General features: G+C 39.4%; 1 protein-coding gene and 1 non-coding gene across 4 annotated transcripts in view; both read left to right on the top strand.

Moving 5' to 3' along the window:
* Positions 1–20,731, top strand: part of MTA3 (metastasis associated 1 family member 3) — a 223,989-nt gene that overhangs the window by 71,902 nt on the left and 131,356 nt on the right. The gene's annotated exons all lie outside the window — the stretch shown is intronic.
* On the top strand, positions 6,284–6,356 carry TRNAK-CUU. Its single transcript has one exon. It is a non-coding gene; the product is annotated as a tRNA-Lys (tRNA).

Here is a 20,731-nt window from a genome sequence, read left to right as displayed (position 1 = left end):
ATCATGACCTGAGCTGAAGTCAAGAGTCCAACACTTAACTGACTGAGCCACCCTAGTTTATACATTTTTTAATCCTTTTTTTTTATTATTATTATTTTTTAATGTTTATTTATTTTTGAGACAGAGACAGAGCATGAATGGGGGAGGGGCAGAGAGAGAGGGAGACACAGAATTAGAAGCAGGCTCCAGGCTCTGAGCCATCAGCCCAGAGCCCGACGCGGGGCTCAAACTCACGGACTGTGAGATCGTGACCTGAGCTGAAGTCGGACCCTTAACCAACTGAGCCACCCAGGCGCCCCAAATCCTTTTATTTTTAATCTGGAGTGTCATATCTCTTTAATCCACTTACAGCTGGATTAATTTTGTTTTCATTTTTTGGTCTCCTTAAACCCATTCCGAGGGTCTCTAACTTCAGTAAGGATATTTAATTCTTTTGTATTTAATCATATTTTATTTTAACTCCTGTGTGTGTTTTCTCCCTCCTTCCTTTCCTTGTATTGGTTTTATCAGATTTTCTTCTTTTTAGGAAAGCATTCATCCTATTTGTAGTCTTGTAATACTTGCCTTCACATTTTTTTTGTTTCTTCACGTTTTATTTATTTTACTTGTTAAAAAAATTTTTTTGAAAGGTAATATTTGAATATGGGCTAACATTTAAAGGGTACCAAAGTATAGTGTAAAAACTCCCCACATCAAGTCTCCAAAGCCCTAAATCTCCCCCACAGATCATCACTGTTACTAGTTTCCGGTGTCTTTTCTAGAGGAAAGTCAATGTATATAGAAGGAAATAGTATACATGTGTATACATGCATTTTCCCAACCTTTTTTTTTTTTTTAAACAAAAACGATGGCACAGTATAGTGGTTTTTATGTTTTTTGCTCTCAAAATTATTTCCCTTAATTATTTATAAAAAACAAAATTTTTTTTAACGTTTATTTATTTTTGAGACAGAGAGAGACAGAGCATGAACAGGGGAGGGGCAGAGAGAGAGGGATACACAGAATCTGAAACAGGCTCCAGGCTCTGAGCTGTCAGCACAGAGCCTGACACGGGGCTCGAACTCACGGACCGTGAGATCACGACCTGAGCCGAAGTCAGACCCTTAAACGACCAAGCCACCCAGGCGCCCCTCCCTTAATTATTTAAAAAAAACCTTTACTCTCCTATACACTGTAAAGTTGACATCTTTTTTTTTTTTAAGTTTATTTATTTTGAGAGAGAGAGGTAGAGAAAGAGGAACAGAAGGAGAGAGAGAGAGTGAGAGTCCCACGCAGTCTCTGCAGTGCAGAGCCTGATGGGCTCGAACTCACAAACTGTGAGATCGTGCCTGAGCCAAAATCAAGAGTTGGATGCCCAACTGACAGAGTCATGCAGGTGTCCCTGTAAAGTTGACATATAATTGTTGTATACTGTTGGTGGGAATGTAAAGTGGTACAGCCACTGTGAAAAACAGTATGGAGATTCCTTAAAAATTTAAAAATAGAAATACCGTATAATCCAGTAATACTGCCTACTTCCCCAAGGAAAGCAAAAACACTAATTCAAAAAGATATATGCACCCCAGTGTTTATTGCAGCATTATTTATGATAGCCAAGATATGGAAGTAACTCAGTATCCCAATGATGGATGGATAAGGAAGATGTACACACATAACACACAACAACACATGCACGCGTGCACCCCCCCCCACGCACACATAGGAATATTATGCAGCCTTAAAAAAGGATGAGATCATGCCATTTGTGACGACATGGATGGAGCTAGTGAGTATTAGGCTAAGTGAAATGTTAAAGACAAATACCATGTGATTTCACTCATATGGGAATCTTAAAAACAAAGGAATAAACAAAAAGCAGAACCAGAGCTATAAATATAGAGGAAAAAACTGATGGTTGTCAGAAGTGGGTGGGGGTGGAGAGATGAGTAAAATTAGTGAAGGGGAGTGGGAGATGCAGGCTTCCAGTTATGGAAGGAATATATCATGGGAATAAAAGACAGCAGAAGGAATATAGTCAGTGATATTGTAATTGGTTGTATGGTGATGGATGATAACTACATTTGTGGTGAACTTGTCAAATCACTATATTGTACACCTGAAACTAATGTACCATTGTGTGCCAATTTTATTCAAATAAAAAAAATGAAAAAAATACAAAGTTGATATCTAAAGCTTAAAATAGTTGTGGAGGTGCCTGGCTGGCTCAGTGGCTCAGTAGAGTATATGACTCTTGATCTCAGGGTTGTGAGTTCAAGCCCCATGATGGGTGTAGAGCTTACTTAAATTAAAATAGCCGCAAAGATGTAATATTTCGTATGTTGTAAACAGTGATGTTTAAAAATAAATTGTTATATCACACTTTAAAGTATTCTGGTGGAGGGGCACCTGGGTGGCTCAGTTAGTTAAGCGACTGACTTCTGCTAAGGTCATGATCTTGCGGTTCCTGAGCGTGAGCCCCACATTGAGTTCTGTGCTGTCAGTGTAGAGCCTGCTTTGGATCCTTCTCTGCCCCTCCCTGTCTCTCTCTCTCTCTGTCTCACTCACTTACTCTAAAAAAATAAACAATAAATAAAGTATTCCAGTGGAAAAGAAAGAATGTAAAAATTTGCCCACCATCACAGGTTAAAAATAGGGAGAACCAGTTCTAACAGTTTGAAATTTTATGTGATCCTTTTTTTTCCTTGAGCTCCTTTCCATTTTGTTTTCTCCACAGAATTTTAGCCTAATGTATTTTATGCATGAAAGTTTTATTCATCATCATATCCTTCTCTGCAACAAAATGTATAAATAAAAATTAAAAACATTTATATTTCCTGCATTCATTAGGCTCAGAGTCTTAAAAATTTCTTTTGGATTTATTATAGTACTAGTATTATTAAAAATATGATAATTATTACACATAAAAATACATTTTTACCAGAAATCATCTCTTAACAAGATAGATGGGGTTTCCTCTCACTCCCAATTAGTTAATGAATGCTTGTGTAAATGTAACCCATTGCTAGAATGAGACAGGGTTTGGCATTTTCTCTTTGTGATTTTTGGGTTTATAGATGTAACTTGACAAAATGTTTTCATGTAAGTTATTAGATGAGAATGGTGGAATTTTGCTCATTTATTCATTTTTCGAATGTACTTTGAGCTCCTACTATGTTCTGGACCCTTCTAAGCTCCAGGGATAAGCAGTGAACAAAGCAACAGAAATCTCTGCCCTCAGAGCTTACAAGTGTCTCTTTCTTGGTTCTTCTGAGTTGTATGTGAAAAATCATATAGCAGACTTTCATCAAAAGTGATTTTTAATAATGGTTTAGTAGCTGACAATTCAATTAGGTCCTCCTTCAGTTTTGCTGAAAGAAGAGAATTTGAAACCACCAGACTTGGAAGAGGTTTATTAACCAGTGATTAGAGTCCTTCGTGGTCTCATTTTCTGAGAAGCACAGTAACACCAACAACACCTAACAAATGACTGTTAATTGTACTTCTTACTCTTTTATCTATTGGAAATTGTATCAGTTGTAGGTTTTATACGTATATATACAGAGAAACAGAACCAGTTGTAGATTTTATACGTATACATATACACATACACACACACACACATACATACCTCCTGTGTACTTACACACACCTATATAATTTCCAACTGGTTATGTAAATCATAAATAGATTTATTGCAAGTAATTGGCTTATATGATTGTAGAGGCTGGAAATCTTGACTGGTAGGCTGGTTGGTGGAATCTCTTCCTCAGAGCAATACAGTTTTGCTCATGAGGACTTTCACCTGTTTAGATGAGGCCCACCCAGATTATTGAGGACACTCTCTTTTGCTTAGATTCAGCTGATGTTAATCACATCTACCAAATATTTTGGGAGCAACACCTAGATTATATTTCGAATGAGAGCAATGGTTAGCCTAGCCAATTTGAGACACAAAATTAACCATCATAGGGACCTCATTTAAGTTTTTAAAAAATGTTTATTTTTAAGAGCTAGAGAGCCAGCAGGGGAGGGGCAGAGAGAGAGGGAGACACAGAATCCGAAGCAAGCTTCAGGCTCTGAGCTGTCAGCACAAAACCCAGTGAGAGGCTCAAACTTAAGAACGGTGAGATCATGAACTGAGCTGAAGTCAGACCTTAGCTGCCCACCCAGGCCCCCTAGGACCTTATTTAAACTAATATATTCAGAAATGTTGGAGGAAGTTGAAATAATGTTCATTTAAATACACATTTACATTTTAGGGGTGCCTGGGTGGCTCAGTTGGTTAAGTGTCTTGACTCTTGATTTCGGCTCAGATCATGATCCTGGAGTTTGTGAAATCGAGCCCCATGTTGGGCTCTGTGATGACAGCATGGAGCCTGCTTGGGATTCTCTCTCTCCCTCTCTGCCCCTCCCCTACTCATGTGCTCTCTCTCAAAAATAAATAAATAAACATAAAAAAAACCCAATAATAAATAAATAAGCCTTTACATTTTAAATTTATGTCTGGGAAGATTATGAATTTTATGTATATACTTAAAATATATTTAAATATATGTAAATTGATATTTATTGAATATATTTTCATCAGATTGTTGGAACTACAGATTTCATTTATTCAATCCTGGAAAATGATCACCAGTAAACCTTAATGGTCAAGCCAGTCTTCATTGACAGACCAGGCAGCTAAATCACACTGACTTTTTTGGAGTCTCTTTTTTGCGGTTTTAGTGAGTACTATGCATATCCAAGGCAGCCATTTCCTTCTGATTTCTAAGATAGACTTTTGACAATGCTTGGAGTCTTGCTGTGATGGTCTTGTTAGTTTTTACACTCCTTGTTTTCTTCTTTTCTTTCTTTTCTTTTTTGTTCATTTTTAAATAGGCTCTATAACCAACATGGGGCTTGAACTCAGAACCGTGGGATTAAGAGACCCTGGGATTAAGAGTTGATGCTCTACTGACTGAGCTAGCTTGGCACCTGTTTTTTTGTTTTGTTTTGTTTTCTTGGGACTGTTTTCTCAGGTGTGATTTTTTTTTTTTTTTAATGTCTTAAAAAATTATTTTGTAGTGAAGTATAGTGGACATGTTATTTAAAAAAAATTTTTTTAATGTTTATTTTTGAGAGAGAGAGAGAGAGAGAGAGAGAGAGACAGAGTGTGAGCGGGAGAAAGCCAGAGAGAGGGGGACACACAGAATCCGAAGCAGGCTTTAGGCTCTGAGCTGTCAGCACAGAGCCCAGTGCGGGGCTCAAACCCACAAACTGTGAGGTTATGACCTGAGCCAAAGTTAGATGCTTAACCGACTGAGCCACCTAGGCACCCCATCTTTTTGAAGTGTATTTATTTTGAGAGAGAGCACTAGAGTGGGAAGGGCAGAGAGAGAGAGAGAGAGAGAGCAAGAGAGCAAGAGATAATTCCAAGCAGGCTCCACGATGTCAGTGCAGAACCCGATGCAGAGCTCGAGCTAATGGCCATGAGATTATAACCTGAGCTGAGATCAAGAGTTGGATGCTTAACCTACTGAAGCACCTAGGTGCCCTAGGGTGATGGTATTTTTTGACCACCATTCAGTTGGGGAGGGACAGAGGGAGAGAGAGAATCTCAAGCAGGCTCCATACCCAGTGTGGAGAAATCAAGAGTCAGATGCTTAACTGACCAAGCCACTCAGGCGCCCCCAAAAGTGAAGTCTTTAAATGGAAATTGTTCATTATCAATTTGGTAGGGAGACATGAAATGCCACAGTCTTAAATATTTCTGAATCCATAACATCCCAATACCCAAATACCCCAATGCTAATACCACACTTCTTTTGTAACTGAAATATGTATAAGACACAAAACCCACTGTGTATGTTTCTGATGTTTTGGTTAAAGTGGCTTCTTAGAGATTATATTGTGTGTTTGTTTGGTTTTTACTCTCCAGGGTTGTGTTTCACTGTAAGGTTGAAGGTGGTAGAGAGATAAGAGGGTCGTGGAAATGAGAAAAGAAGGGTCAGCCAGATGCCTCTACCTTGTGCTAGTTCTCAGGCAGAACAGGAACTAGTATCTGAGGAAGTTGATCTAAAAATTGGTCTCCTGGAGGCGCCTGGGTGGCTCAGTCAGTTTTTTGTGAGACTGAGCCCTTTGTCAGGCTCTGCACTGACAGTGTGGTGACTGCTTGGGATCCTCTCTTGTGCTGTCTCTCTGATCCTCCCCCTGCTTGCATGCATGCAGGCCCGCTCTCTCTCAAAATCAATAAACATTTTAAAAAGTAAATGAAAATTGATCTCCTAAAAATAAAAATAAAAATTGATCTCTTTAGGGGGGTGCCTGGTTGGCTCAGTTGGTAGAGCATGTGACTCTTGATCTCAGGGTCATGAGTTCAAGCCCCACATTGGGCATATAGCTTATTAAATATATCAGTCAGGTTGCATGGGTAGAGTTGGTTAAGTATCTAACTGACTCTTGATTTTGGTTCGGGTCATGATCTCATAGTTCATGGGTTGGATCCCTGTGTTGGGATGTGTGCTGACTGTGGGGAGTCTGCTTGGGATTCTCTAACTCTGTCTCTGCCCCTCCCCTGCTCATGCACACGTTCTTTCTCAAAATAAATAAACTTAAAAAAAGTCTTCATCACTTAAAAAAAAAATCAGCTTCCTTAAACCTGTGTTGCTGTGTCCCATGGAATGTCTTCATGTACTCACAGAGGGGTTCAAGTTCACCTTTTGAAGACTTCTGATGCACTGTATTACTTTTCCTGGCCCTTGCTTTTTTTCTCATTTGTCTTGGAGATCCTTCCATATTATTACTTTCTTTTACTGACTGCATTGTATTCCACAGTTTGTACTATAATTTGACCCCTATATACTGGTGGAGGACTGGGTTTATCATCCTTTAACTGTTCCACAATTCTGCAGAGTGCATATCATTTAGTGCATGTATGAACAGAGTATCTATATTTAGGATAGATTCCTAGAATCACAATTGTGGGGTCTCAAGGTTGTACATTGTAATTTTGATAAACATTGCCAAATTGCCTGCCTCAGATAAGGTACCAGTTTATACCTACCATCAGTGAATGAGTGCCTAATCCCTTTCCAATACGTTTACTATCAGGCCTTTTTTTTAAGTTTATTTATTTACTTTTGGCGGGGGGGGGGGGGGGGGGAGGGGCAGAGAGAGAGGGAGAGATAGAATCCCAAGCAGGCTCCGCACTGTCAGCGCAGAGCCCAATGTGGGGCTCAAACACGAACTGTGAGATCATGACCTGAGCCGAAACCAAGAGTCGTACGCCCAACCGACTGAGCCATCCAGGCGCTCCTACTATCAGGCTTTTGATCCTTACTAATCTAATAGGTAAAAAAAAATGATACCTTGGTATAGTTTTATTTTACATTTCTTACAATAGCGTGGCTTTTTTATAGAGGCCACCTTATATTTCCTTTTCTGTTTAAACCTTTTGCCTGTTTTCTATTAAGTTTTGTTAAAATAATTTGTAATGGGAAAATCTTTTAAGTCAATAAAGGAAAAAATATACCTTACGTTTAAATGGACGCGGTTAACCCTATATTTTCCCACCAGTTATTCTCCCCTTAGAATAAGGAAAAACATTGAGCGTACATTGTCTTCCCTGTCCTCTACCTTCCAATGTTGACATTATACAGCATTTTGTTCTGGAATTTTTGAGTTAAGTAGTGATGACTTAATAACAGCACATCGTACCAGACACTGTTCTCAGTACTTATTACATATAAGTCCATCTTACATTACATAGCTGCTTTTTAAGGTTTATATCTTCGTTTTACTCATTTGTTCTCTTGCTACCGTTTCTTGTATCCAAGTTATCTTTATTTTTGAATTACATTTGTGTTTTGCTTTGCTGAAATGTGTCGCTATCAAAGTTTTTTTCAGCAAGCGTCTGTGGGTGGTGAACTTTCTAAATCTTTGCCTGCCTTAAAATGTCTCTATTTTACCATCACACTTGAATGCTAGTTTGGCTTTTTATAGATTTCTAGGTTCAAAATAGTTTCCTCTCAGAACTTTGGAGCAATTGCCTCATTGTCTTCTGGAATTCAGTGTTGTTGATAAGAAGTCTGATGTCAGTCTGATTCTCACTCTTTTGTAGGTAACATGTTTTGTCCTCTGGAAGCTTTTCTCCTTTAGAATTGGTGTTCTGAAATTTTACCAGACTACGTCTACATGTTGGACTTATTTCAGTAACCATTTTGTTTATTTTTGGTAAATATGTTGAAGTGAGGGAGAACCTTTATTTTGTTTTCAGCTCAGGAGTGTTTTCGTCTAAGATTACTGTTTCTGTGTTCTTTATTTATTTTAGTAATTTTATTATTTTTAAAATTTTTATTTAAAAAAAATTTTTTTTTAATGTTTTATTTATATTTGAGAAAGAGCATGAGTGGGGAAGGGGCAGAGAGAGACAGAATCTGAAGCAGGCTCCAGTCTCTGAGCTGTCAGCACAGAGCCCGATGTGGGGCTTGAACTCATGAACCATGAGAACATGACCTGAGCCGAAGTCAGACGCTTAACCGACTGAGCCACCCAGGCGTCCCTTAAAATTTTTATTTTTGAGAGAGAGAGCGCAAGCAGGGTAGGGGCAGAGAGAGAGGGAGACAGAGGATCTGAAGCAGGCTCTGCGCTGTCGGCAGAGAGTCTGATGCAGTGCTTGAACTCACGAACCATGAGATCATAACCAGAGTCAAAGTCGGACACTTAACCGACTAAGCCACCCAGGTGTCCCTGTGTTGTCCTTCTGTTCTCTCTGTTCTCCTTATGGAGTTCCTAGTAACAGAAGTTGGTGATTTCTGTTCACTTGGTGTCATTCTTTTATTTCTTAGCCCTTTTGTGTGGCTTATTTGGAGAATTCTGTGATATAATACTTTGGTGACTTATTTCATCAGCAGCTGTGTCTATTTTGTGATTCGTTCAGCCCATTTGTCGAACTTGTAGTAGAGTTGACCCTTGAGTTGTGCAGGGGTGTGGGGTGCCAATCCTCTGCACAGTAAAATGTCCGTGTATAACTTTTGACTCTCCAAAAACTCAACTACTAATAGCCTATTGTTGACTGGAAGGTTTACTGATAACATAAACAGGCAATTAACATTTTGTATGTTATCCGTATTGTATGTTGTCTCCTTACGATAAAGTAAGCTAGAGAAAAAAAATGTATTAAGTGTATCATAAGGAACAGAAAATACATTTATATGCTGTTTTTATTGAAACAAATCCACTTATAAGTGGACCCCTGCACATCAAGCCCATGATGTTCAAGAGCCAGCTGTGCTCGGAAGAGGAATACTAAAGAGAGAAGGGAAAATACAATAGAAAGTTACCCTGGCTGGGTGCCTGGGTGGCTCAGTTGGTTGAGTGTCCTACTTTGGTTCAGGTCATGATCTCAGGTTAGTGGGTTCTGTGCTGACAGTGCAGAGCCTGCTTGGGATTCCCTCTGTTTCCCTCTCTGTCCCTCCCCGACACCTATCACACCCTCTCTCAAAGTAAGTAGATAAACTTAAGGAAAAGAAAAAAAAAGATGGGGTACCTGGGGGCTCAGTCGGGTAAGCGTTTGACTTTGGCTCAGGTCACGATCTCATGGTTCATGGGTTCTAGCCCCACATTAGGCTCTGGGCTGACAAGCTCTGAACCTGGAGCCTGCTTCGGATTCTGTGTCTCCCTCTTTCTCTGCCCCTCCCCCATGTTCTCTCTCTCTCTCTCTCTCTCTCTCTCTCTCTCTCTCTCTCTCTCTCAAAAATAAACATTAAAAAATAAATTACCCTGGCATTTGAAGAACTTTTTCTTCATTCCAGTTTTTGTACTTTGACCACAAATTTTATTAGCAGGGATAAGGCTAAACATTCGAATTCTAGATGTCTGTTGTATTTTCTTAGGAAGTTTGACATTATGAGAGTATAGCGCATAGGTCTGTTGCTTCTTAGTCTAGTCTGTTACGTGTGTAGGTACGTTGATGTCAGCCTGACATTCTCCTTTTCGGAGTCCAGGGCCAAATATGGCAAATCTGAGACACCGAGCCCTAACTCTGCCCCTGGAGACCCTTCTCAGTCCTTTCCAAGCAGCTACTACCAGTTGATTGGAGTTGGCACAAAAATCTATTTTTTGTTGCAGCATTAAAAGTAATAAATGTTCATTTATAAGGACATTTTTCTCTTGCTGTTTAAAATGTTTTTATTTTGGGGAATGACATTTTATAATTAGCAGTTATGGCAAGTTTGTGTCTCATTAACCAGATTATTATCAACTGTAAATATTACCGAGGCTTCTTATTTGACAAGTTAATTATGTTTTATGGTACACATTTTCTTATTGATCCGTTACTTTGAATGTTAATGGCTGCTATTATCTTTTTAAACTTCCCTTTAAAAAAAAAAAAAAGTTTATTTATTTATTTTGAGAGAGAGGGAGTGCGCATTCAATTACAAGCAGGGAAGGGGCAGAGAGAGAGAGAGAGTCCCAGACAGGCTCCTTACCCATCGTGGGGCCTGACTCGGGGCTTGAACTTGCCAACCGTGAGATTATGATCTGAGCTAAAATCAGGAGTTGGATGCTCAACTGACTGAGCCACCCAGCTGCCCCTAAACAAAGCTAGTACTTTATTAATACTTTAAAATTGATGTCACATTGTTTATTGACTATTAAGTGAGGCATTCCAATAATTAGATTTTGTTAAGCTTCTTTAAAGGTTTGTGTTAGCTTCAACTTAATTTGTAGACTCCTGTTTTGTATTTTCATATGACTAATTGAATGAAAATAATTTTTGTAGTCAGTAGCTAATCTAAAATTTTCCACAGATTACTTTTTAAATTGTTTCATTGAGCATTGAGGTATAGTAATAACACACTGAATTCTGTAGCTTCCTATTGCCACCTGTGTTTCTATTAGTGCTTTTACCTGCGTGTGTGTGTGCGCGTGTAGCCTGTATTTAGAATTGCTCAAAGTGTGTTTTCATTTTGCATTTCAAACTATAGAATTTTAGACCTGGAAGGATCTTATTATACGTAATCTGTTCAAACTGTACTTTGTGGCTAAGTCCTTGACCCAAGGTTACCTAGACAGACCAATATTCTGTCCTCTGATTGCTGCTTTTCTGTTTTATCTATCTCTTTTTTTAAATTTACTTTGGAGAAGGTAAATATGGCTATACCCCATTTTATGTTTGTCCAATTTGGCTGTGTAGAAAAACAAGTTTTGGAGCCAGACATGGATATTAATGTTAATTTTGCCATGTGCCTTGGGCAGATTAATCAATCATTTTGAGCCTTAGTGTCTTCCTCTTTACAAGGGGCTTACTAATACTTTCTACCTTGTTACCTACCCTCCTTGTCTTGAGAGTTATGTGGAATACAATGAATAAAGTACCTGGTAAATCATGAGGTATACAGAAAACAGTGCTTTTTATATCAGTCGGAACCATTTGAGAGAAACAGAAACCAGCCTACATATGATCTATTACTGGGAATTAGGTGCTTATGAAATAATGGAAAGACTGAAGGTCGTATCCTAGGCTCGGCCCCAGGAGGACTCCCGTAACAGTTCAGAGAACTGACCCATATGGGAAGCTGCTCCCTCTGAAGCTTTCCCTGCAGCTAAGCTGGCAGCATGCTTTTTCAGTTGTCCTGCAGAGCCAGGAAAGTTGGCAGTGGTCACCTGAAGCCTCAGTCCAAGATTGTAGAGGTCATATCCAGAAGCTGTTGACGCTCACTCCTTTCATGACACCTGAGAATGGACGTTGCTGCATCAAAGCTTCACTTTTTCAGCCGCTCCTGGCTAACTGCTAAGGGTCTCAGGAAGGTGACCCCAGCCTCATTGGGCTCATAGCCTCTCAATACCTTTTATGCCAGTTCCTTGCACAACTTTTTGTGTGTGGGAAACTAGGAATTCGTTTTAAGCTTTCAGATCTCTCCAAAGGGAAGGAATGAAGTTGAGAAAATCCAAATATTTACTGTGGTGGCATTTTGATAGATGATCGTGATGGTGGTAGATAAGGATTATTATTGGCCGTGTTTGGTATACCTTATTCAGGATTATACATCAAGCAAGTGAGTGACATTCTAGAACTAGAATTGGAAATCCCAAATCCATTTCTTTTTAGTGGGCCATGCTCCTTCCAATATCTTGTTCTTACTCCTTCAGTAAATAATCCACTGAGCATCTCTGTATGAGCAAGTGTCTGTTCTTGGTGCTAGGTATGTTAACAGTGACCAGACGCTACTCTGTGCTCTGAAAGCCTTTTGTCCTGGGGTCGCAGGCACGTGGTGTTGTAACACGGTGTAGTAAGTGCTGTGGCAGAGGTGAAATACCTGGGAAGGACACCTGACCCCTGTTGGGGGGGTTTCTAAAGTGATACCACATGCTTTTAGGAAATGGTCATTCACAAGACTGAGTACCCTGGTCACCTATACATTTTACAAAAGAGTAAAGAGAATTGTATCATGACAATTTTGGTTAAGAATGGGACGGTATAGATGGGAAAGTCTTCTTGCAGAGAAGCGGAGAGAATACTTAGGAAAATCCTCTTGGATCTGGCCAGTTCTGTTGCCGAGCTGAGGTGAGAGGCATCTTTGATGGCAGCTTCTGCCTTCACCCATTTATTGTAAGGCTTTCAGGGGCCATATTCCTTCCCTTACGAGCCAAGTAGGCATCGTGGCACAACACAGATCCTAGACCTAGAGTCCAGATAGTCTCTATTCTTTTCCTCTGTTACCTTGTTTTTTTCACCCAAGATATAAGAAGCATTCTTGGCTTTATTCTATGTGTTTAATAAACAACACTTTAAGGCATTACAGAGAGCTGGTGGCCTTAAAACATTTTCTCTTTTCATACTTAACATTTCCCCTTTCAGGGCTATAGTGCACAGGTCCCTTTATGTCATAAAAAGTATAAGACGAATAGAAGTGTGTGGGTGGGTGTACAGTGAAGAGCAGCGGTGTGCCCCTTGCACGTTTGGGAAGCACAACCCCACAAGACTGGTTGTTACCATTGCCTAGGGCTTCTCCCTTGTATGGGACAGTGAGTCCTCACCGTGTATCTTTCCTGGAGCATGTTGCTGTTCCCCCACCATCAGCGGCTCCATCACCACCATCGACCCCCCACCACCATCACCATCCACAAGTGGGCAAGGGCAGGGTAAAGAGGTATGAGTTAGCTGGAAGAGGTATTTTACTTAATACGTACAGCACTTATTGGCAGAGGTTAGTATACAGCAACAATGTCTTACATATTTCCTAATGAAGATGCTTACAGTTACGGGGAAGTTGTGGTCATTCAGAAGCCCTCCGGGTGCCCTCTTTCCCTCAGAGAGCTACCCCTCTACACACCTTCTGAACTGATGCTCAGAATAATTGTCCCAGGTCCTGTGCTGCACCCTTTAAAAATTTTTTTTAATGTTTTATTTTATTTTTGAGACAGAGAGAGACAGAGCATGAATGGGGGAGGGTCAGAGAGAGAGGGAGACACAGAATGCAAAGCAGGCTCCAGGCTCTGAGCTGTCAGCACAGAGCCCAATGCGGCGGTCGAACTCAGAGATCGTGAGATCATGACCTGAGCTGAGGTCAGAAGCTCAACCAACTGAGCCACCCAGGCTCAATGCTGCACCCTTTAAAAGGCCCTTCATAAATTCCCTTGGCATAACATTATCAGTATTTTTTAAAAGTTTACTTATTTAAATAATCTCTACACCCAGCGTGGGGCTTGAACTCACAACCCCAAGATTAAGAGCCATATGCTTTGCTGACTGAGCCAGCCAGGTGCCCCTGTTAGTATTTATTAAATTTTAACATTTCTTAGATGTAAACTTGTTTTTGTAGTTTGAGTCTTTTTTGGAGGAGGGAAAGGCAGAAGTACTTAAATTCCAAGAATGCGTATTTTCAAGTGTTTTTAGGGAAAAGACTTTCTTCTGCCCTACTTTTGTCCTTAAACTAGTAAAAAAGAATGGGGAATAAAATCATTCTTGGTAGAATAGAAATGTTATGTGATGAGCTCTCATTCTGATATAGAAATACAATGATGAAATACCATAATGTGTTTACTCTAATCAACAATTGTTTTCAACCCACGTTGGAATTTGCATTAATGTTTTAAACTTCCAAAGGATGTATTATATTTCACTGGTGGAAGACCTTGAACTGCTAAGGGCTAGGTTGCTATATGATGTTGAAAGAAGCTTATTTATTTTGTGTTTTCCGTGTACTGTGTTTGATACTGCATATCAGATCAACTCTTGAATTTTTTTTTAATTCCCTTGAGTGAAAGATAGAGGGTAAACTGTATCTTAGGTTAAATAAGAATAGTTTAGAGTTCTTACCTCGATTAAAGGGTTACTTTTCCAATCATACCACTTTATGAGCATGATCTCCTCTCCCCACTGCCCATAGTTTAGTGGAAAAATTACATTTCTTCACAGCCAAATTAAACCTTTCTGTTGGCCAGTATTTATAGATCTTGGAATAAAGTATAGCTTTGGACACCATCTGATACAATATCTTGGTTCTATGTAGCTTCGTTGCATAAATAAAGATTTTTTATAAATTCATTCTTTTTAGCACAATTTTTTTTCCACGATCTCTTGCTTTGTCTTGTGTTTTTTCCCACTCTTGACATTAGTCTTTAAAGCTGCATGAATATTTTCATTCTGTGGGGACTTGTGAGTCTTTGTGGCAAGGTTGTAAAAATAGCTGGTTGGCCGAACTTGCTTTTACATTTAAGAGTATTGGAAATGCATGTGGGTGAAACTATGCTTCCTGGCAGGAATTAATTTCAACCTGGTCAAAAAATTATTAAAGGTTAGGATACTGGAAAGACATCTCTAGAGATAGCAAAAATAAAAGATGTTATTTCCGGTTTTTATATAATTTTTTTTGCCTTTCAGGTGTAATATGGTTGACTCCTTTGTTGTGTTTTTCTAGTTTAAGTAGCAAGTCCATTTCCTTTGTTGAGGTGGTTTTCAGATTACTCAGTACTCTGTATAGTTGGGGAAATGTTTTCTTTATTTCCCCTTATTTGAAAAGACTTAAAAAACTTGCTTATGACTGTATATCTTTTCATATAAATGACTATAAATAGGATAGGAAAGGATGACAGGATTACAAGAAATTTTGAGAAATTATGAAGCTCATTAGTGAAAGGCTCCCAGAGGGAAATAAACTGCAGAAAATGTCTGCAAGAAATGTTGTTGTAATCCTCTACTCTGTGATTGATTCTTGTTTCCATTTTGTCCGTGGTAGACTATAAATTTTCTGGTCCTTGGTTTCCATATGGCTTAAAGCTTTGAAAAAGGTTATATTTTATAGTATGGGATGGCTCATCTTTCTTATATTGGTAATTCATATGTCACATAATTCACAGCTGTAAATAGAGTGTACCATTGTAGAATTATTTTTGATTGTTTAGTAGTTTACAGAGAAAAAGGAATCGAAAAAACGCTTCAGTGACTGTCCTAGTAAATAAATGTACCTTTTTTGGGGGATTGTCTTTTTTTTCTTTTTGTATGATTCAGAGAGCCTGTGTATACAGTTTTTAAGGTTTTTAGTAATACATGTTCCCAAAGAGCCTTCCAGAAAGTATGAATCAATTTTACTTTCATGCTTTGCTGTCATTTAGTCTTCTCCTGTATTGTAGAAGTTTTATAGTTTTAGATTTAACATTTAAGTTACGACCCACTTTCAATTAATTTTTATATGTAGTGCGAGTTATCCATACCTAAGTTCCTTTCTTTGTGGGGCGAGGGGCGTGTGCATATCCGGTTGCTCCAGCACCGTTTGTGGGAAAGGTTTGCACTTTCTCCGTTTGCACTGCTTTTGTGCCTTTGTCAAATCAGTTGGTCGCATATGTGTGGCTCTGTTTCTGGCTTTCCCGTTCTGTTCCACTGATCCATTTGTTGCTCTTCTTGCCAATAACCTGCTTTTGATTATGGTAGCTTTTTAATACTTGAAATCAAGTAATGTTAGCCCTCCAACTTTGATTTCTCATTTTCAGAGTTCTTTTGGCTGGCTATATTCTAGATTGTTTGCATTTTCATCTGAATTTTAGTATCAGCTTGTCAACTTGTAGAGAAAGCCTGCTGGGATTTTGATTGGGATTGTGTTAAATCCATTACTCAATTTGAGGGGAATTGACATCTTAACAATGTTAGGTCTTCTAATCCATGAACACAGTACGTGTGTCAGCACTGACGATTTGTTCCTTTTTATTGTTGAGTAGCAGTCCATTGTGTGGATGTACCACCACTTATTTATTCACTCATCTGTTATTGGACATTTCACTTGTTTCCAGTTTTGGGCTACTACAGATACAGTTGCTGTGGTTATTTGTTTACAAGTTTTTCTACAGACATACATTCTCTTGGAGTAGAATGGCTTTATCCATGTGATAGGGGTATTTTTAGCTTTTTAAGAAACCGTGAACTGTTTGCCAACGTGATTGTACCATTTTATATTCCCATAGGTAGCGTAAGAGAGTTTTGGTGTCTTCATACAGTTGGTATGGGCAGTCTTGAATTTAGGCCTTCTATTAGGTGTGTGGTGGACGTGGTAAATTTTACTTTTCTGCGTCCTGGATATTTTCCTATTCCTGTAAATCTTACTGAGTTTTGCTCTGGGATGCACTCAGGTTACTTGGAAACAGTTTGATCCTTTTGGTTATTGTGTTTATGACTTTCATATCTTTGTTAAATGAACATGGAGCAGTCAGAGCTCAATCTAGGGCTTAATTGTTCCCCATTACTTAGGCAAGACTTTTCTGTGTACTCTACCCAATACGCTGTGAATTACGAGTTTTTCCAGTGTAGCTGTTTGGGAACAAATCTGTTCGTGGCCCCGTGTGATCACTGGGCACTGTTCCTTCTGATTCTTTTCCAGTGATTCTTTCCTTGGCTTCTGGAAGTTTCTTCATGTGCTTTGATTGGTATTGAGATCGAGGATCACCCCCTCCAGTGTCAAGTTTTCTTTGTTCTTTGGTACTCTGTCTCTTGCTCTCTAGTTGCTTTGATCTCCCTGGTTGCTCAGCTTTGTCTCCCTAACTCTGGGACTCTGCCAGGCTTTGCCTCAGTTTCTTCTCCTTCTGTTGTTGCCAGGAAATTCTCTCAAGGCAGTTAAGTAATGTTAGGGGCTCATCTCTTGTTTGCTTCCTGTCTCTCAAGAATTACTCTTCTTCATCACCTGATGCCCAGTGGTCCAGTGTTAAGAAAACTGATGTTTCCTGTATTTTGTCTGCTGTCTGCTGTTTAAATTGTTTATTAATTTTGAATTGTTTTGGTTGTTTCTGACAGGAGGGTAGATCTGGTCCCTGTTAATTCATTTGTCCAGAAGCATAAGTCCTAGTTCTTTAAAAAAATTGTTTTAAGTCAAGATATAAAATACAATGGAATGGGTGAAGTGTGCAGGTCAGTAAATTTTCTAAACGTGTGCATTTTTATGTACACATAAAATGTACTCAGCTCTGGGTGTGGCTGGGTGGCTCAGTTGGTTAAGTGTCTGACTTTGGCTCGGGTCACAGTCTCACCATTTGGAATTTGGAGCCCTACACCGGGCTCTCTGCTGTCAGCATGGAGCCCACTTCGGATCCTCTGTCTCCCTCTCTCTCTGCCCCTCCCCGATTTGTGCATGCACTCTGTCTCTCTTTCTCTCTCTCAAAAATAAATACACATTAAAAAAAACAAAACACAAAACCTTCCTATTACTACTACTCAGATCAAGATAGAGAATCTTTCTAATACCCTATTGGATTCCTTATGCCCATTCCTGGTCCTTACTGCCCTCTGCCTCCCACAGGTAATCACTGTTCAGATGTCTACCCACCATCTGCTTTGCCAAGTTTTTAACTTCATCCAGATGGAATACCTACAGTATTTGCCCTTTTTTACCTCACTTTTTCCCTCAGCTCCCTGCTTGTGGGATCCATTGGTGCTCTTGCTTGTTATCACTTGTTCCTTTCTCTGGCCCAGTAGTATTCCTTCTTCTGTTGATGGACATCTGAGTGGTTTCCAGTTTTTGGCTCCTATGACAAAGCTGCTAGGAACAGCTTGTACAAGTCTTCTGGTGTATTTAAACTCTCATTACTCTTGGGTAAATACCTAGAAGTGGAATTGTTGGTTTACGGGTTGGGTGTAGATTTACTTCAGTAGATATTGCCAAAAAATTTCTCACAGTGGTCCGGCCAGCTTTTACTTTGTTTGTTAATGTATGGGAATTCCAGGTGGTTTATGTTCTTAATGAGATCTGGTATTTTTAGTCTTTTAAATTTTCACCATTATGAGACGGTAAGTTCTCTTTCATTAGGCCAAAGGGTCATACTCAGGTTGAATAAAATGAGAGCTAGGGTGACCAACCATCCTGACGGGTTCTCTGAACAGAGAACTTTCAGTTTTAAAACCAGGACAGTTCCAGTCACCCTAAATGAGGCTCTCCACTGATTTAGTCAACACGATGTGAAGGTAGTTGAAGAAGGAAATTCTCATGGTCTAGCCAAGTTCAAGTACAGATAAGGCCTGGGCCAGCCTTGTGCAGTCTTGCGTTCTCTAGTTTAAAAATGATGGGGACCCACCCACCCCAACCCCCTCCTTTTCCTTCAGGTCTCACTTAAGCTATGCTTCTTCACAGAAGGCTCTGCTGGCCCCTCAGGTTACATTAGTTTCCTCTGTCCTACTTCTGGAGCACCCTACAGAAGTTTATAATACCACACTTGAGATAATAAATTTTTATCTGTGATCCTGGGTCAACTATTATCTATCAGGGAAGGACTTTTTTTTTTTTTTTTATAAGTATATTTATTTATTTTGAGAGAGAGAGAGAAGAGACAGCACGAGTGGGGGAGGGTCAGAGAGAGAAGGAGATAGAGAATCCCAAGCAGGCTTCTCACTGTCAGCTCAGAGCCCTACATGGGGCTTGAACTCTGGAGCCATGAGATCATGACCTGAGCCAAAATTAAGAGTTGGACACTCAACCAACTGAGGCCTAGAGGTGCCCCATATCAGGGCAGGACTTTTATGTCTTCCTCACAGCTATCCTCAGAACACATTGGTAGGCACATCAATAAATTTTCTTTCTTTTCTTTCTTTCTTTCTTTTTCTTTCTTTCTTTCTTTCTTTCTTTCTTTCTTTCTTTCTTTCTTTCTTTCTTTCTTTCTTTCTTTCTTTCTTTCTTTCTTTCTTTCCTTTCCTTTCCTTTCCTTTCCTTTCCTTTCCTTTCCTTTCCTTTCCTTTCCTTTCTTTCTTTTCTTTCCCAGGAAAAGGGTAGGGTTGGGAGGGGAATAGGTCCAACATATGGCAGGACTGATCATTGGGAAATTTCTCAGCCATGAAAGTTTAGTTTTGATTCCATTGGTGATTGAAAGTGACTGGAGGTTTTGTGTTTTGTTTTTTGTTCTTTTAATCAAAACAGAGGAGAAAGGTGAGTTGCGTCGTAGGAAGATGATGGCTTCTGTGTCCGTAATGATTTGGGGAGGATGGTGGTCTGGTAATGCTGGAAAATTTGGTTACTTCTAATCCTTTTGTTTTGTTACTTAAATTTAAAAATTGATAGCAAGTGGGAAAATGCATGGTGGCATGTTAAGGCTGTATAAAATTCCAGATGGACTTTGAATATATTATAAGATTGGGCAGCCTTTGCCAGATGCAGTGTTCTTTGAATAAATAAATGTAAAGCAGAAATAGCTTAAATTTCTGATGGGATCCTAACTTGCTGTAGAACAACTTATGAGTCATTATATCATACAATGTGAAGATAAAATTTGTAGCAGGTTTCTTAAATTCAATAAAGTAAAAAAGTCTTGCTTCAGGCAGTTTTTATTTTTCTTTTCAGGTTAGACTTCAGTTAGTAATTCTTTTGCAGAGATCATTCATTCCTGAATATCTTTCAGGGTGGTCTGGAGGACAGAACAATTTTCATAATAACTCTAAGTTGTCATTTAATTGTTCCACTAATTCTCTCATGAGTACGTAGCTGAGTTTTTCCAGAGACTATATGACATGCAATGGCATCATCACTCTCATGATAATGTGGACTGTGTGCTTGTAATTTCTTGTGTTTTAAAAATTTCTTCATCTTAGGGGTGCCTGGGTAGCGCAATTGATTAAGCGTCTGACTTCGGCTCAGTCATGATCTCATGGTTTGTGAGTTTGAGCCCCACATTGGGCTTGCTGCAGTCAGCGCAGAGCCCGCTTCGGATCCTCTGACCCCCACTCTCTCTGCACCTCCCCTCCTCTTGCGCAGGCATTCTCCCTGTCTCTGTCTCTCTCAGGAAAAAAAAAATTTCCTCATTTTAATTTCTAATACAGTATTGGTAGATATAACACATTAAACAAACGCTCTTTGAGGTCTTAGGGTTTAAGATAATAAGTAGTTCTGAGACTAAAAAGCTTAAAAACAGTAGAGATTACCTACAAATAAAATCTTTTTCAAAAAAAGTGAAAACAGATTTTTAATTTGTTTTTATTTTAATATGACTTGCCTTCTTAATGAAGAGCCATTTTTTTGGTAATTTATTTTTATTTATTTATTTATTTATTTTTAATTTTTTTTTTTTTTCAACGTTTATTTATTTTTGGGACAGAGAGAGACAGAGCATGAACGGGGGAGGGGCAGAGAGAGAGGGAGACACAGAATCGGAAACAGGCTCCAGGCCCTGAGCCATCAGCCCAGAGCCTGACGCGGGGCTCAAACTCACGGACCGCGAGATCGTGACCTGGCTGAAGTCGGACGCTTAGCCGACTGCGCCACCCAGGCGCCCCTATTTTTTAAAGCTTATTTTTTTATTT

Source organism: Prionailurus bengalensis, chromosome A3 (genome assembly GCF_016509475.1).
Source record: "Prionailurus bengalensis isolate Pbe53 chromosome A3, Fcat_Pben_1.1_paternal_pri, whole genome shotgun sequence".
NCBI lineage: Eukaryota > Metazoa > Chordata > Mammalia > Carnivora > Felidae > Prionailurus > Prionailurus bengalensis.
The sequence above is the reverse complement of the archived record's forward strand: the minus strand, read 5'-3'. Positions and strand labels throughout refer to the sequence as shown.